The sequence below is a fragment of the Castor canadensis genome, chromosome 7 (genome assembly GCF_047511655.1).
Source record: "Castor canadensis chromosome 7, mCasCan1.hap1v2, whole genome shotgun sequence".
Classification (NCBI taxonomy): Eukaryota; Metazoa; Chordata; class Mammalia; order Rodentia; family Castoridae; genus Castor; species Castor canadensis.
In genome coordinates this window covers 68227915-68244764 of record NC_133392.1, presented here as the reverse complement: position 1 = coordinate 68244764, position 16850 = coordinate 68227915, and the positions used below count along the sequence as shown (strand labels likewise).

The 16850-nt window shown below is 46.4% G+C and overlaps 1 long non-coding RNA gene across 3 annotated transcripts in view; it reads left to right on the top strand.

Annotated features, from left to right (window-relative positions):
* The window catches only part of LOC141424825 (uncharacterized), a 43672-nt gene that overhangs the window by 4306 nt on the left and 22516 nt on the right, over positions 1 to 16850 (top strand). The gene's annotated exons all lie outside the window — the stretch shown is intronic.

The following is a 16850-nucleotide window of genomic DNA, read 5'->3' as shown; positions in this document are numbered from 1 at the left end:
AATCATCCATCTATCTATTTCATTATCCAAGCATCCATCCAAGCATCCATCCATCTATGTATGTATCCATCCATCTGTCCATCCATTCATCCATCCATCCATCCATCCATCCATCACCTTCACCGTGTCAGTGAGTACTTGCTCTTGGCCAGGATCTACGCTCATTGCTAGGATACAGAGATAAACAGTTCACCAGCCCTGCCCTGAAAGTGTTCCAGGTCTGGTGACTAGAAATTCAAATAAACAACGTCTCTTCTGCCACATCATGTAGTGAATGTGAAATCATTTTATGAATTCAGAGGATTAACTGACTCTGACTCCAGTGACCCCTCCTCTAGGTCACTTCCACTGATTTCACTGTGCGCCATGGAATTTGATAGGGAGAGAAGAGGGCGAAGGGCATTTCTGGCAGATGAGCTGGTCTTTGCTAGGGCAGAGCTCTACAGAGACATGGCATGTTCAAGGAAATGCAGCACCGTGACTTTGGATGCTGAGGGAGAAGAGGTGGAGCTGAAGAACTGGAGAATAGCTGGAGGGCCTTGACTGAATGACTTTACTCTGTGCTCTGAGGCATGGGGGAGCAGTGGGAAGCAGAGGTGAAAGTAAGTTGGATGTGGACTTTCATATCATCAAGGCAGGCAGATCTAAGTTTCGATCCAATGGCGCTGCTTCCTTTCTAATTTCATAGCCTTGGGCAAGCAAATTAACTTCCCTGAGCCTGTTCTTTCCTCTGGAAAAAAAAGAGGTGATGCTCTCTGCCCCCCTGGGTGTTGTAAGCTGTAAAGAGATCCTGCTAAGAAGTACCTGGTACAGCTCTTGATACACAGTAGTTGCTCCATAACCACCTCTGAGCACTTTTGGGGCCTGGCTGGAATGGGGTCTTGGGGTATCCACAGTTGATTCTGACTCATTGTGTTTGTCTGAGCCAGTCATATCGTCTCGACGGCATCAATTTTCATATCCATAAAGCCTCCTGGGATTGCTGTGAGGAGGGGACCAGGTGATGAGCAGGCCCCGCAGGTTATCCAGGCTGCAGACACAGCAGTGGTCCTAGACTCAGCCAATCAGTAATGCTCCAGCTTGGGAAAGGTCTTAGGGACCGCACAGTGACCCCAGGTGTCCTGGCACTGGGCCACTCGAAACTCTTCTCTCCCATGAGTAGCTCCCTCCTCCCCACCCTGTCCTGCCCTGCCCAGCTGCTCTGAAGAGATGGCTTCCTGGCTCCAGGACTGCAGCTGCTAATCCCAGGGAGCAGCACACTGAGGCGAGACCTGACACGTCGGGGAGCTCAGCAAGCAGCCCAGCTTACCCAATGGGCTGGCTCTGTGCCTTCCGCACCAGTTGCAGAACTGGGGCTTCTGTCCACCGCCCTTGCCTGGCACCCTTGCTGACCTTGGATCCAGACGGGCCAGGGAAGATGTCAGAGAGATGTGTCCAAGAGGAAGGGCCACATTCTTCTGTGGGCTGTCAAGATGGTGGAGCTGGAGACCTTGCACTCAGGTCCTCTACTCTCCTGAGCCTCTGTGAGAGCCTCAATTGGTGCATCTGTAAAATGGGGGTGACAACACTGATCTCACAGATGTTAACTGGGTGTCAAGAGAAGATGGAGAAGGAAGGGCATTTGTAGAATGTAACTCACATGTGGGTATAATGGCAGTCACCTAGTGTCTGGCCTTCTCAAGAGAAGACAATGATATCCTTCAGCAGAAGCAAAGAACAGGCAGGTGGGAATGCCTTCCAGGAGGAAATAAAAGGTTCTGGGAAACCAGGAACCAGGCAGGTAAATAGTAATAGCTAGGACCACAAATGCCATCCCTTCTCACCTGGTCACTGCTGTGCTGCGCACACACAAAACACCAAATGTATACGTATACATTTATACAGCATGCAGACAACATATGTATGTCTAGACATGAACAAACTATGCCTGCACTCCATGTGCACACCTATAGCCCCCTCACAAGTGAAGAATTTTCAAGGACAAAAGTATCTTTGATCCTGATCCTCCTGCAGCCGAAAGTCCTGAAATAAATCTCACATTGCAAAATTGAAGCCTTTGGGATCTGGAGAGATTGCAGTGTTTTTTCCCCCTAGTCCCACTTGCTCACTTGTGGATGGGGAAGCTGAGGTCAGAGGGGCAGGGGACATGCCACCCTACTAGCTCTGTGACCTTGGCCAACACAGTATTTTGTGCATTCCTACAGCTTTTCTCCTCTGATCATAGCATCTAGCAGCCACACGCCACCCAGTCCTTGGCTGGGCCCTTGGGTCCTCATTTGGAGCAAGAAAAAGGTGAAGTCCTCAACTGGCACAGAGGAGTGGGCTCTCTGGCAGTGGAGACATGGGAGAGGACAGAAAAACTCTGGCTGTATATACGAGACGGAGGTACCCGGGGGTTGGTTTACTCACGAGCACATTCACTCAGGGGCTATGGATTACAGTCTTTCCAAGAATATTTGATAGCTGAGAAAAAAAATGATCGACTTCAAACAATGACTGCAAATCAAAATTAATTGCTGTTTAATTGAATATGTGCATAGTGTAACGTCATGTCAACTTGTTAACTTGATCAGCACCTATGAAGTTGTGTGGAAATGACACTGGAAGTAGAATCATCCTGATGTGTTTATTTTTATATATTTATTTTTTATTCATATGTGCATACAATGTTTGGGTCATTTCTCCCCCCTTCCCCTTGCTCCCTCCCCTGATGTGTTTGTTTTTATATATTTATTTTTTATTCATATGTGCATACAATGTTTGGGTCATTTCTCCCCCCTGCCCCTTGCTCCCTCCCCTGATGCGTTTATTTTTGATGTGATACGACAGACAGGCTAGAGCGAGAGGGTTGGAGGGGCTGTGAAGATGTGCAAGCAGATTTCTTGGGGTGACTTTGGATGGAGGATGCTGCCCATAATAGCTGGTAATTACCTACTGACCACCTGATACTAATGTCTGCTCACGACCTCTTTGCAGCACTAACCATTGCTAGGACCCATAGACAGATAAGCTAACCTCTAGAGAACTCTTGAGTTGACATTCTAGAATTGTCCCAGATAATCTGGTAAATTCAAAGCATTGCTCAGTGTGCTATGCTTGTCTGGGCTGTCTCCCTGGGGCTGGGGATGTAGATGGGGTGAGATGGGACAGACTGGAGAAGAGGAAACTGGGGGGCTTAGCCTTTGCCTTCATACCTGAGGCAGCCCCAAGGGCCCTCATGGGACATTAGAACACTGGGTGACTGTAAGGAAGAGTGACAGAGCCAGCTTGTTAAAAAGAGCTACAATTGCCTCACTTATGCAACGTGCTGATCTAGCTACAAAGCAATTTTAGGCTCTTGATCTTATTTTCTTTTTACTTGGGGAGGCCAGGATCAGTTTACATATCTGAGAAATGGGACTGGTAAGACTCAGGAAGGCTGAATGAGTCACCCAGGTTCTCACTGTTGAGAAAGGACACTCTGGGACTGGAGCCAAGCCTGGCTGGGCCAATGTCTGGCTGGGTAGAACTCCCCTGCCCCACCCTCCCTCATGACATCTTTGGAGGCACTTTGACAAAAACGTGGATCATTCCAGACCCTGCATTTACATTTGGATTTCACCTCCACTCTTGGGGCCTCCATCTCACAGCTGTCATGAACACAGCTTGCCGTGTCTTAGGTGTTTAGTACTCACAGGCACCAGGGGCTCCCTCACACTGTCCACTTCCTGCACTGAAACTGGACCCATGTGACTGTTCTAGGCAGTGGACTATGAGCAATGGGGTGTGTCTCTCCCAGGCCCAGTAGAGAGAGAGCTTGTGTCCTAATGGAGCATGGCTCTAGGGCTCTTGCTTCCTCTGGTCCCCCACTCTGGGGAGCCATGAATATTTTGTAATTGTAATTTTGGTGTATGGGGGTGTGAGAATAGCTGTGGGTACATTTAGGATTTTATAAAACTTCTCATAGAAAGGGCCCATGGATTGCACATGCAAACCTGGATGTGGCCCTGTGGTGAGGATAATAAGTGATGTGTACCTCCTGCATCCAGCTCTCCCCCATTCTGCAGTAGCCTTGGGGGTCAGTCAAAGCTACATGTGAATGGGGGCTGCCTTCCTATGGAGGCCTTTATGTGTGAGGATAAAGCTATCTTGAGATCTTTGAATATTTTCTGTTGCTCTAACAAAATGTCTGAGACTGGGTAATTTGTAAGGAATAGAGTTTCTTTAACCGAGAAGTCCAAGAGCATGGCGCTGGAATGTGCTATTGCCCAGCAGAAGGTAAAGGCTTCTCCCTGCCTCATAACATAGTGTGGGCATCACCTGGTGCGAGAGAGCAAACGTGCTAGCTCAGGTCTCTCTTCCTCTTCTTATCAAGCTACAAATGCCATGCTAGAGCCCGTACCATGTGACCTCATCTAATTCTCATCTAATCCAAAGGCCTTGCCTCCAAATACCATAAATGTGGGAAATTAGGGATTAACTTTCCAAAACATGAGTTTTTGAACAACTTATTCAAACTATAGCACTTGGGCAGCCATCGAAATTTGGGGATGTATTTGTTATGCATCTTAACTTGCAATGCTGTCTCACACGCACTGTAGAGACTGAGGCTTTGCACAGGTACTCCCAGAGCTGTGGTGGAGGCCCTTCACACAGACACCGGGACCATATGAATTTGCCCCATACGATGTGGACTCCAAATTTAGTGTTCTGAGCCTGGGGTCCTTGAGTTAAGACCAGGTGTTCCAGAAGTTTTATGGAGACCAGTGCATCTCCCAGGGGAACTTCAGAGAGAGGGGTAGGTGTTTTATATATGGGGCTAGCTCACAGCCTGGAGACATACGGTATGGGCGACTTTGGAGGAAGTCAAAGGTGTCTGGTGTTAGCAACATCTGAGTCCCCAAAGCTCACCACCCCAATTTTGACTTCATAGAATATCAGAGGTCACTGTCCATGGGAAATTTGATTTTCCCAACAGGATGGAAATTGGGAACAGAGAAGCAGGCCTGATTTCTGAAGTGGCTATCCAACCTGGCTCAGTTCCTCCTGGGAGATGGGAGAGATTGTTATCAAGGAAGGTGAAGGCCCGGGGTAGGAGGCTGTCTGTGTACTGAGCTCTGGCTTTGCCTACTCTGGGCTGTCAAGAAATGGCTGCCAGTGTGCCTGTGGAAGGCAAGAGCATTGAGTCAAACCTGGAAAGGTCCTGAGGCATTCTTGCTGTCTGTCCTCTAAAAGTATCATTATGGAACTATTCCTCAGACATGCATAGTGCTGCATTCATTCTTCAACCAAGTATCGAAAAACTGAGGCACATGAGGCTATATGCTCTGTGTGCACACAGAATCCCCCCATTTTCTATGCTTTTGATTTTTAAGGGTTCAGTTACCTGTGGCAAATCATGGTCTGCAAATATTGATTAGAAGCTCCAGAAAGAAACAATTCATAAGTGTTAAATTGCATGCTGTTCTGCATAGTGTGATGAAATCGTGCACTGTCTTGTTCTATCCTGCCTTGAATGTGAATCATCCCTTTATCCAGTGTATCCATGCTATATATGCTGCCCACTCATTAGTCACCTCGTAGCTGCCTTGATTATCAGATGGACTGTGGTGGCATCACAGAGCTTGTGTTCAACTAACTTTATTTTATTTAATAATGAACCCCAAACACAAGAATACTGAAGTTGGATATTAGAATCTGCCAAAGAAAAGGTGTAAGAGCTCTCTTTAAGTGAAAAAGTAAAAGTATAAGATTTTTTTGTGTGTGGGGCAGGTAGAAATGTTACATTCACATAGGTTTTATTACAGTATACTTTTATAATTGTTCTATTTGTTTTTTATAAATTTCTGAATGTTTCTAATTTATAAGTTAAACTTTATCATAGGTTTGTGTGTATCAAAAGAAACAGAATATGTATAGGGTTCAGAGCTACCACTGGGTCTGAGAACATATCACTGAGGAAAAGAGGGGACTAATGTCATACTTTCCTGACTACATGGAAGTGCATATGTGCTACACATGTGTCCACAGACACCATGTATACCTAGCGGGTCTGGAGGGAGGACTAAAGGGCAAAGTTGTATGCAATAGGTTAGCAGCACACTTGGCCCAGTATTGATCTTCAGTGTTATATGTCTTAGTTTCTCTTACAGTTGTTCTTGCCTTTGTTGCACATTTTTACTTAGCTCTGGTGCCACCTAGGTAAGAGCTTTGAGGTCTTGGTAAAGTCTTTAACCAGTAGGATCTGATCTATCTTGGGCCCAGGTTCTTTGCATTGCGATGTCCTGGTCTGGAAGGCCCATGAGTCATATTTTCTGTCTGTATTGGTCCCTACTGGCCAAGCAGTGTTTGAACTGGGGTGGTTCTTGGCTTCTGGCAGCCTTGGTGGCCTCTGAGGCTTCCAGGAGCTGAACTGTGTTCTGACCCTATCTGCTACTGCTGCAGTCCAAGCATGCCAGCTTTCCTGGGCATGCAGAGCTGCACTAATGAGCTCTGGTTCTGCAAAATGCCAGATGCCCATGCCCTCTGTTCTCCCTTGCTGCCAGGTGAGCAGCTTGGCAACTCCTTTAGCTTAGAGAGCAAAGGCTGTTGAGCTGGGCTTGTCTGGAAAGCACTCCCTGTTGTCTTGGGTTAGGTTCACTAGAAACAGAAGCTGAAGCACGGATTCCTGTACAAGTTGGGTGTGGAGGGGAGTTCTCTGGAGAATCCTGGAAGGTACTTGGGGAGCAGGACTGAGCAGGGGAAGTTGCTAAGCAGAGTTGAGAAGTGCAGCCTTCACTTCACCAGGTGGGGAGCTCAGGAGTATGAACTATACCAGACATTTGTTCCATCTTGAAACAAGAGGGCTAGGACCTAAACCTTAGCAGTAAGTCATGAGCAGAGGCTGCCCTTGAGGGGTGGCACATTCCTAGGCATCTTTGGGCAAGATGGCTCCCTTCAGCTGAAGCAGATGCATTGTGTACTCTTAGCCACCTACCCCACCCTCAGCAGCTGGGGAATGACAGACAGGCCAAGGCAAGGGGATCAGAGTGGGTGCCAGTAACATTGTCACACCCTTCGTGCTGTTGCTTCTCTCCAAGGATGATCTTCACTTCTCCCAGGTTCCTTTCTATTTGGTTTATTAAACCGGGATTGTGTGGACCTAGTGTGTGCCAAGACTTGGTGAACAGGCTGAAGTGCCCAAATAACACGCTGGTCCAGGGTCTGTTGCTTTGGAGATGACTCCACACTTATTCACCTTCCTGGGCATTGTCTCCTATCTCACGACCTGTCTAAAGCCAAGTTCACCAGGGCTGAGAGTTGTCTGCTCCAAACCAAAGGAGGAATAGCTTGGGAGTGTGTCTTTGCTTTTGCAAAGGAATTAGGAAGTATCCTTGTTTTGGGATGGGTGGAGAGAAGTGGATGAAGGTTCTCACAGGTATGCAGGTTTCTTCTCTTTTGCAAACCTCTGAGTCAAGCAGAGGGGTAGCACAGAGAAGCACTCTCTCTCCTGCCTGCTCCCTCCCTGCTGGGGTATGTCAGCTGCAGCCCTGGCCTTGTAGCTACTGCTGGGGAAAACAGAAAACCACAGCTATGCAGCACCAAACAGGTCTGCATCATGTTTATGAAATGACAGAGTCCTGGGCCAGTCTCCAAAGAGGCTGGGGCTCCCTGCGGCAACTCAGACAATTCTTCCACATCCAAGGCTGTGCTTCAGAGGCTGTGAGGGCTGGAAAGGCCCTCAGTAGCCATTGCATCCAAGTCTTTTGTTTCATCAGAAGGCCAAGAGATGGGAGTGAGTTGGCCATGATCACACAGAGCATTGAGATCTGGTTTAAGACACATGGGAGGGAGGGAGCAAGGTTGAGGTTGAGTTTCCTGGGCAAGGGGAGGAAGAAGGACTATATTAAGTTCAAGTTCAGGTTCACATGTGACTGCTCTCAGCTTCTGCTTCCCCTACTTTCCTCATGTCAAATCAGCTGCTGGTGTTGAACCTGAGGTCATTGCCCCAGGATGAACAATGGAGGCCAGGCAGATACCATGCTGGACTCAGCTTCTGAGCTGGGCCCAGTGAAGTTCCATTTTCTCAGGCTCACACCAAGGCAGGTGGAAAGGGGTGAGGACTGTGTCCACCAGGGAGAGAGGTCCAGAAATATGGGAGGGACTGGGCTCTGTATGCAGCCATTCAGGGACTTTTCTGCTCTCTCATAGCCCCACAAATAGCTCTAGCCTTTCCTTGTCCCATTCTCATTGGATGACTTGTCTCCTATTTCTGTACAGAATCCACTCTCCAGCTTATGAGCAGTGGTGCCTACCTTTCCCTTCTCTCCACCTGGAAGGGGGAAGGGATCAACATACCCCTTTCCTTTGCCCTGCTGTTCCAACCCCCCATGAAACCTGGCTCCAGTGACAAACTCTCTCATCTGCAGTCCCATCCTCTTCCCATTCTTGCCTTCTGTACACAGACAGCTCAGACTTGTTGTCCCCATCTCTCCAAGAACCCTGTGGCCAACTGCCTTCCAACCTCTCCTAATCCAGCCACTTGTTCCATTCTGCTCAAATGGCTTTTAGGTCACCAGTGAGTGATCAAACCTTTGTCCTATTCCATTCAGTTCCTGTCCCATATGTGACATTGTGGCCCTCTTGTGCTCTCTTTCTGGCCCTGTCTTCTCTTCCACTCCCTTTCTTGGGTCACTGTCTGGTCACACTTGAAGCTCTGTCTCTTGTCCCAAATGGGTTGGTCCTCTACTTTCTAGTCCCCCCTTTTTGGCCTATGAAATAAACGTGCAATGAGAAGAGATTCATTTATTCCTTTGGATCTATTTTGCCTGCATTGCTGGATACTTGAAAATCATGTGCTTAGATCATATCTCCTTCCTCTGGATTCACATGGTCCATTTGCTGTTGGGACTTGTCTTCCTGAGTGTTGCCCATGGTTCCAATTAGAACCACCATGTTCTACGTCAACAAGTTCATCATCTTCCTTACTCAGCTCCTCCACTCTTGGTTGAAAACACCACTCAGTTGTCAAAGTTAGAATCTGAGTTTCAGTCTTGTGAATAATCCTTACCCTAGTCCCACCAAATACTGACCTCCAAATCCCTGGAACCTGTGAGTGTGACTTTATGTAACTTTTCAGATATGATTCCTCTTAAGATTTTGAGATCCAGAAAAGCCTGATGTAATCACAAGGGTCCTTTCAAGAGGGAGACAGGAGGGTCAGAGTGCACAGCAGGAAATGTGATAATGGAAGCAAGAGGTTAGAGTGATGTGGCCACAAGTCAAGGAATGTTGACAGCCACCAGAAGCTGGAAGAGCAAGAAATAGTTTCTTTTCTGGAGCCTCCAGAAAAAATCAGCTCTGCTGACATCTTGATTTTCACCTTGTTAAACTCCATTTGACTTCTGAACTCCAAAGCCATAAGAAAGTAAATTTGTGTGCTTTAAGCCACTATACTTATGGTGATCTACATCAATCACAGGAAAGTTGTTCAATCCTGATGGTGTTTCCCCATCACTAGCTTCATTCATTTGGCCTCCAATCCTTTCAGTTTTTCTCCAAAATACCTTCCACATTTATTTGTCCTTCTGTTCTCAAAGCCATGCTACAATTTCTCCCAAGAGCTTCTGCTATGGTCTTTTTTTTTTTTTTTACTGATTACCTCTTATCTATGTCATTCCTTCCGTTGCTTCAAGATTTAGGAGCTGATGTGTGTATTATGGAAAACATGGTCCCTTTTTCCACAACCTTGATTGACAAGTTACAGCATGGAGCTGAATTATTTAGAATATGAAGAGCCATGGGATATTCTCCATGACCAGTTGGCATGGAGAATATCCTGCATGGATCCCTACCTCACACCCTACCATTTAGTCCCACGGGGCAAGAGCAGGCACTTTGCCCATGTAGTTTCCTCATCTATGAACTATTCCCCTGTGACTTCTACCAACTCTTCAAGAGTCAGAGCCTTCTTTGGGCCTTCACATTCCCCTCTGTACCATTCAAGGGTTTTTCCAGATGACCTTAAAGCTCTCAGCCTGAACATCTAAGCTAAATAGATTCCATCAACCACCAATGCTCAGAAGGTACCTCAGGAGGCCTTTTACCTAACCTGTCTCCAGGATGGGTGGTCCCTGATGGGCTGTGCTTCCCCAGGATGCCCTCTCAGAATCTGGGCTGTACTTATGTGTGCTGCATATGTGGGCATGTGCATCTGTGTTTTAGGGGGGAACAACATAATTTTAAATAGTTTATTAAAGAGCTGCTAAAGGCGCCTTGGATATGAAATTTCTTCAGGAAAAAAAAAAAACCCTCTATTTTGATGATTTAAGTGTTAATGATTCAAAACCATATGGATCCCATTTCCCTTCCATCCACACTGTTTTTAAAAAGTATCAGTGATACTGCTTAGGGCAAAATGCATTTATGATTCTATCGATCCAGTAGCATTGCAAGGCTGTGCATCAGATCTGAGGGAGAGTAGGGCCTGCCGGGCCAGGATGTGGGCCTTCCCAGGACCCTCTCCACATGGTGCCACATGGCCTCCAAGGAAAGCCATGCTGGATGTCTGGGGAGAGTTTTTAGTACACAACTTTGTGAGGGAAAAACACTGCATCCTGGTGGGGTTTTTTGCAAAACCTCCAGAACTAATTTTAAAATGACTTAGGTTTTGGCAGACTGAAGAGGTGTTAACTCAAACCCGGGTGAATTTCAAGGGAAATGTAATTAGAAAAATGCTCTCCTACTTAGCAGGGAGACTGAGCCGAGCAGTAAAGATTCTTGTGGAGAATTGTTTGGTGAGATAAAAACAGGCTGCTATCAGGACCAATGTGCAGGCATGCACGTGGACTTCTCCCCTGCTTCCCATGCCAGGCCCTACACCCACCAGCCACTGGGAACATTGAGCCCAAGATGGAGGGGCACAAGCAGCACTGGGGAGCCCTGGCTGATGGTAATTTGATCCGTGCAAATTTTAATCCATGCAGACTCCTTTACCCTTCTCCTGCCTAGTAAGATGACTCTGCTAATAGACCAAATTTGTCATCTCTGGCCTAAGAATGGAGTGTCACCTCCCAATGTGGCAAGTCAGGTCCTTCATGGCAGATCTCAACCCCCTTGCAGGTATTACATTTCCATCCCCAGTTTCTTTCAGCATTTCGCCAGACTCTCAGTGGTTCCATTCTGCCCTGCCTGGTTCAAGCATCTCTCTGTCTGAATACCAGCTTCTCTTTCCTCTCCAGGGGAACAATGCACCACTCAAGAATACAGAAAAAATTCTTTTTTTTTTTTAATGATACTGGGGTTTGAACTCAGGGACTCACACTTGCAAGGCAGGCACTCTACTACTTGAGCCACTCCATCAGTCCCTCAGAAGAAATTTTTGGAGAAGTCCTTATGAATATTTGTTCCTCCTTTCACCATAGTCCTTGAGGATAGTGGACACACATCTGTATCTGCAGCCTGCACCCTGTCTTCCCATTGGACCTGAGTCTCTTGGCCTCAGCTTTTTGCTCCCTGATTGAAGGGACTTATCAAAATCCTGTATGTGCCATACCAGAGACTGCACAAAACTTGCCATGAGGTTAAGTACTCAATAAAATTAGAAAGAGCAGAGTAAACTTTGAGAATCTCTAGTGCTGCTTCTGTTGTTCTTCCATTTGACCCATGATTAATTAATCTACTCACCCATTCAATATCCATCCACCCACCTTTCTATCTACCCACCCATCTATCCACCCACCTACCTATCCATCCTTCCATCTACCCATCCATCTATACACCAACCCACCCATCCATTTCTCCATCTTTCCATCTATCGCCCACTCATTCATCCATCCTTCTACCAGTCCACCATTAATGCATGCATACACATGTCTTTCCACCTACCATCACCTATTTAGTGCTCATCTATTCACCTTTCAGACACTCATTCAACAGATTGGGTGCCTTTTCTGTAATCCCATTGTATTTACTATAAAATGATTGTGAAATATTTCAAATCTATACATTCTAAAAACATATTGCCACAAACAACCATAGACCACCCCCTGAGCTTTATCTTTCCTTAATATTATAACATATGTACCTCAAATTTGCTTTTAAAAACATAAAATGCTATAAATATGTTTGTGGACTCATATGTGGACTCCACAATTCTATCCCTCTTTCTCCTTCCCCTGCACGGCATCTCTCATTCTTACGCATGTTTTTAATCATGTGTTTTTGTGGTCATAATCACTATGTAATTTTTTTTCAGGTTTTAAACTTTGATGGAGCTGGTGTCCTGCTGTATCTGTCACTTTATAACTTGATTTGATTTTGCTCATTCTTGTGATCCTGTTGTATTTTTTATATCTACATTCATTAAGGTATAATTTCTTTGTGCTTTAATGTGATTCACTTTGTCTCTCCCCTTGGGTCCCAGGCTCCTGGAAGGCAGACAGCTCATGTATACACTCCCACGACTTCTCAGTCTGAGGTGGTTTTCATGGGTTAGCTGCATGGATAATGGGCAAGCCTTTACAGATAACAGCAGTGTACCAAGTACAGGACTTTGTGATGGGCACCCAAGAGTGATAGGGACTCCGTTTAGCTCTTGTAGACTAACAGATTAAAAGACAGTGTAGATTAAAGGCTAGGCTAGAGGTGGGGAAGTGGATCTGCACATACACAAAGGAAGAATGAGCGTGGCTGAGACTTGGTGGCATAAAACTGTGTGTCTCTGCTACTCTACCTAGGAGGTACTTCCATCAGGGTAATTTCTTTGCTTAAGGTCTCCAGCCCCTATTGTATCCAACACAGGCCATTCGCCCATCCCTTCTTCCATTTATTTGACCAGCTATTATTTTCTGGGCACCAACTATGTGTGGCTCTGTGCTTATGTCTGGACACAGCAAAGAGACACAAGGGGCATGATTCTTGCTCTCAGTATCATGGGAAGTGAGAAAAGCAACATGGCAAACAAATGATAAATATTAGCTAATAAACAATCTCCCTGAAGAGTACGTAGGGAGTCTGATGGGTGATCGAGGCATGTATCGATAAGGTGCTTACTGGGATGATCAGGTGGCTTCTCTGAGGAGGTATATTAGTCAGTTTTCTATTGCTGTAACAAAACACCAGAGGCTGGGTAACAAAGGAAAGAGGCTTATTTAGTTCAGTTTTGGAGGCTGAAAGTCCAAACGGCAAGGTGCTGTCTCTGTTGAGGGCACCTCTGGCTGTGTTGTGTCATGACAGATGGGATTGTGGTGGCAGTAGGTGAGAGAATGATCACATGACAAAATAGGAAGACATAAAGAGATTTGGGGGCCAGGTTCTCTCTCTAAAATCAGCTCACTCTTGCAGGAACTAACTGGGGTCCCATGAGGACTACCTCATTGGAGGCAGTGCCTCCAATGACCTAACTTCCTCCTACCAGGCCCTACCTCTTAAAGGTCCATCATCTCTCACATCAGCACACTGAAGATCAAACTTGCAACACATGAACATTTTGGGGGAAAACCACTCAAACCATTAGCAGGAGGGGCCCTATAACTTGAGGTCTGAATGACAAGACCTGGGGAAGAGCACACAGAAGGGACAGAATTAGGTGTTCTTACACCTGTTTCAGCTTGAGACCCAGGGAGCAAGGTGGACCAGTGCCAGCAGGCAGATTGCATATGGCTTTGCAAGGCAGGTGAGGGCCTTAGGTGTTATTCCAAACAGATGAGGAGGTTTCAGAGGGTTTTAAACAGACAATTGATGGGATCCAATTACTTCTCAAATTAATTGTAAGTGAGGCCCAAGAGTTGAAGTCAGAAGGAAGGTCCAGGGCCGCTCATACAGTCCAGGTCCTGATGGCTGTGACTTGGCCCCAGGCTGCAGCAAAAGGGCTGAAGAGAGGTAGCTTTGGGGCAAGCCTCCAAGGCAGAGTTGATAGGTCTTGTTGAAAGGCGGGATGGAGGAGGGCAGGGAAAGAAAAGAATCCAGGATGATGTACAGAATTATGACCTTGAGCCTCTGGGTGGGTGGAATATTAGGGCTAATTAAGAAACGAACAGATTTGGGGTCGATTTGGAAGAAGACTCCTTCCAACTGACTTTGAAATGACTTTGAGACAGCCAAGTGGAGCCACCAGTCAAGTGATTCATGGTGGGGTCCTAGGAGAGGTCATGACTGCATCACTGTGGGCATCTGTCCCAGAAGTAAGGATGCTACCTGCTAATGGGCAGGGGTCTTGTCCTGCCCACCCATCTGATGGTACAGCTTGTAGTCTCTCTGGAATGTTTGCTGTGTGCCTCCTGAAGATTGGGAAAGGCAGGAATTAATGTGTCCATTTACGGTTGGGGAGACAGACACCCAATAAGGGCAGTGACTAGCCCAAGACCAGATAAGCACAATCCCACTCCTGGGGATATACCCGAAGGAATGTGACTCAGGTTATTACAAAGTCACCTGCACACCCATGTTTATTGCAGCACTATTCAATAGTGCTATGGAAATAGCCAAGATGCCTCACTACTGACAAATAGATTAAGAAAATGTGATATTTATACACAATGGAATTTTACTCAGCCACAAAGAAGAATGAAATTTTGTCATTTGCAAATAAATGGATGGAACTGGAAAACATCATCTTAAGTAAAGTTAGCCAGGCTCAGAAGGCCAAAAATCGCATGTTCTCCCTCATATGCAGACTTTAGACCTAAAACAAATGCAGTGATATTATTGGGCATGGGTCACACACTAAGGGGAGAATGTGCATGGGAGGAATAGGGAAAGGAAGGAAACCTAAAACTTGAACGTGGTTGATGTGCTCACTGTAGAGGAGTAATGTAATCATCTTAAACTGGCAGAGGCCACTATGGGAAGGGGACCAGGAAGTAGTGAAGAGGTCTGGTAGAAATTAACCAATGTGGGATTCAAATACACAAGTGCACGGAAGCAACGCTAGGAATCTCTCTGCATAGCTATCTTTATCTCAAACTAGCAAAAACACTTTGTCTTTCATATTATCTCTTATGTTTTCTCTTCAACAAAATCGTAAAATCAGAGAACAAGAGGATGGAACAAGTTCTGCTTGAAAGCGGGGGAGGGGTGGGGAAATGTCCCAAACAATGTAAACACGTCAGTAAATGTAAAAATGATAAAATAAAATAAAACACAAGAATTAAAAAAAAAAAAAAACCAAAAAAAGGAAAGAGAAGGGAAGAAATTGCCAAATAAGACAATAAAATTTCCCAGAAGTGACAAAAAAAAAAAAGACCAAACAGGCAGAGCCAGGATCTGCTCCCTGCCCTAGGCCTGGCTGCTCTTCACCTCTGTACCCCTGAGTGGATGGGGCAGCTTTGTCAACCTTTTCTCGATGTCGTTTTCAGTTCACATGATGCATTCAAGGTCAAAGTGGCCAAAAGATGTCAGAGTTAGGGCTCAAATCCAGGTCTTCCTGAGTGTGCTCTGTGTTTTCTGACTATCCTGGTGACCAGTGCTGGCTAGGGGCTGATGGCCACCTGTGGTGACCACCTATGACAGGCTACAATCTCCAGTTTATAAGGAAGGGCACATGAAGGATCTCTGTGCTGAGTTCACATTCCTGAGTGCTCAGTGCTCTGGGCTAAGTACTGCAAAGTGCTATAGACCTGGAGAGTAGGCAGTGGAACCTACTTCACAAAGAGAAACAAGCATGTCCTGGCGAAATCACTGCTCAGGTCACAAGGTGGGGAGTAGATTTGACATTCAGACCCAGGAGGTTGGAATATTAAGCCCACCCTTTCACCACTTCACTGGATGACAGTGGTGTTAAATCAGCAGTCGTTCATTTGTTTATGTTTTGTCTGGGGAAACTGAGACGCTGCCTGTGAACAGTTTCTACAGGAGCACTGGAAGCCAAAGATCCCAGTGGTTGAGGCTCTGTTGGGAGGTTCTGGGGACAAGGTTCCCTAGGAGCAGGCCTTTGTCTGCCTGTTTGTGATAAGGCCTTGACAACGCAAACAGCAGTGTCCTGGGGAAACAGGAAGGGCAGACAGAGGCCCTGGCATGCTGTGGCCAGATTAGCTGAGACCAGGAAGGAGAGGCTCAACAGCTGGGCTGGGCTCCACGCCCAGGGGAGCTGCCAACAGGGGAGAGGAAGGCAGAGGCCCCTTCCAGAGTGGGTAACTCCAGTCCCCAGCTTTTCCATCAGCTGAGAAATTACAGGCCTGGGCAGGGCCACACTACCTCCGACTCTAACCCCTGGGGTTAGATATATCTTCCATTCAGCGCGCAAATACTGAGCACTTACTGTGTGCTTGGTGTGACTGCCATCTTTCCCTAGCCAGCCTATTCTTTTAGTGACAGTGCTGGCAAGTGGACACTGGACAGTCTGTGAACCGTCCTTTGCTGGGGGAGGACATAGAATATTGGGAACCTCTTGGGAGGAGGCAGTGAGCAGAGGAGCTCTGGAGGAAATGATTTCTGAGGTGACCTTGAAACGTGAGTAGCAGTCAAGTAGGCAGAGGGAACAGCTGCACAAAGGCTCAGAGGCTGGTGAGTGTGTCACATATATGATGAGAAGGAACTTGATCGTTTTTGATTTTTAGTATTGAGATTAAATTCAGGTAAAATAAAATAAACCATCTTAGGCATACTTGTGCAACCACCTCTTGTCTGGTCCCACTGCCTGTTTTCCACCTAGAACTTGAGGGTTTCCTGCTGTAATTGGTCCTGACAGCAAAGGTGGCTTGTTTGTGTTGTGACAACATGCACTTTGCTTACACAAGGTGATACCATGCTCACAAAACCCACTTAGAGGTAGGAATGATATGCTCATTTTACAGATGGGACACTGGGCAAAAGTGAAAAGATGTGACCAAGGTCACATGGTTGGGACAGTACCAGAACAGTATACAGGTGTCTGAGGCGCAGGGATCTCAAAG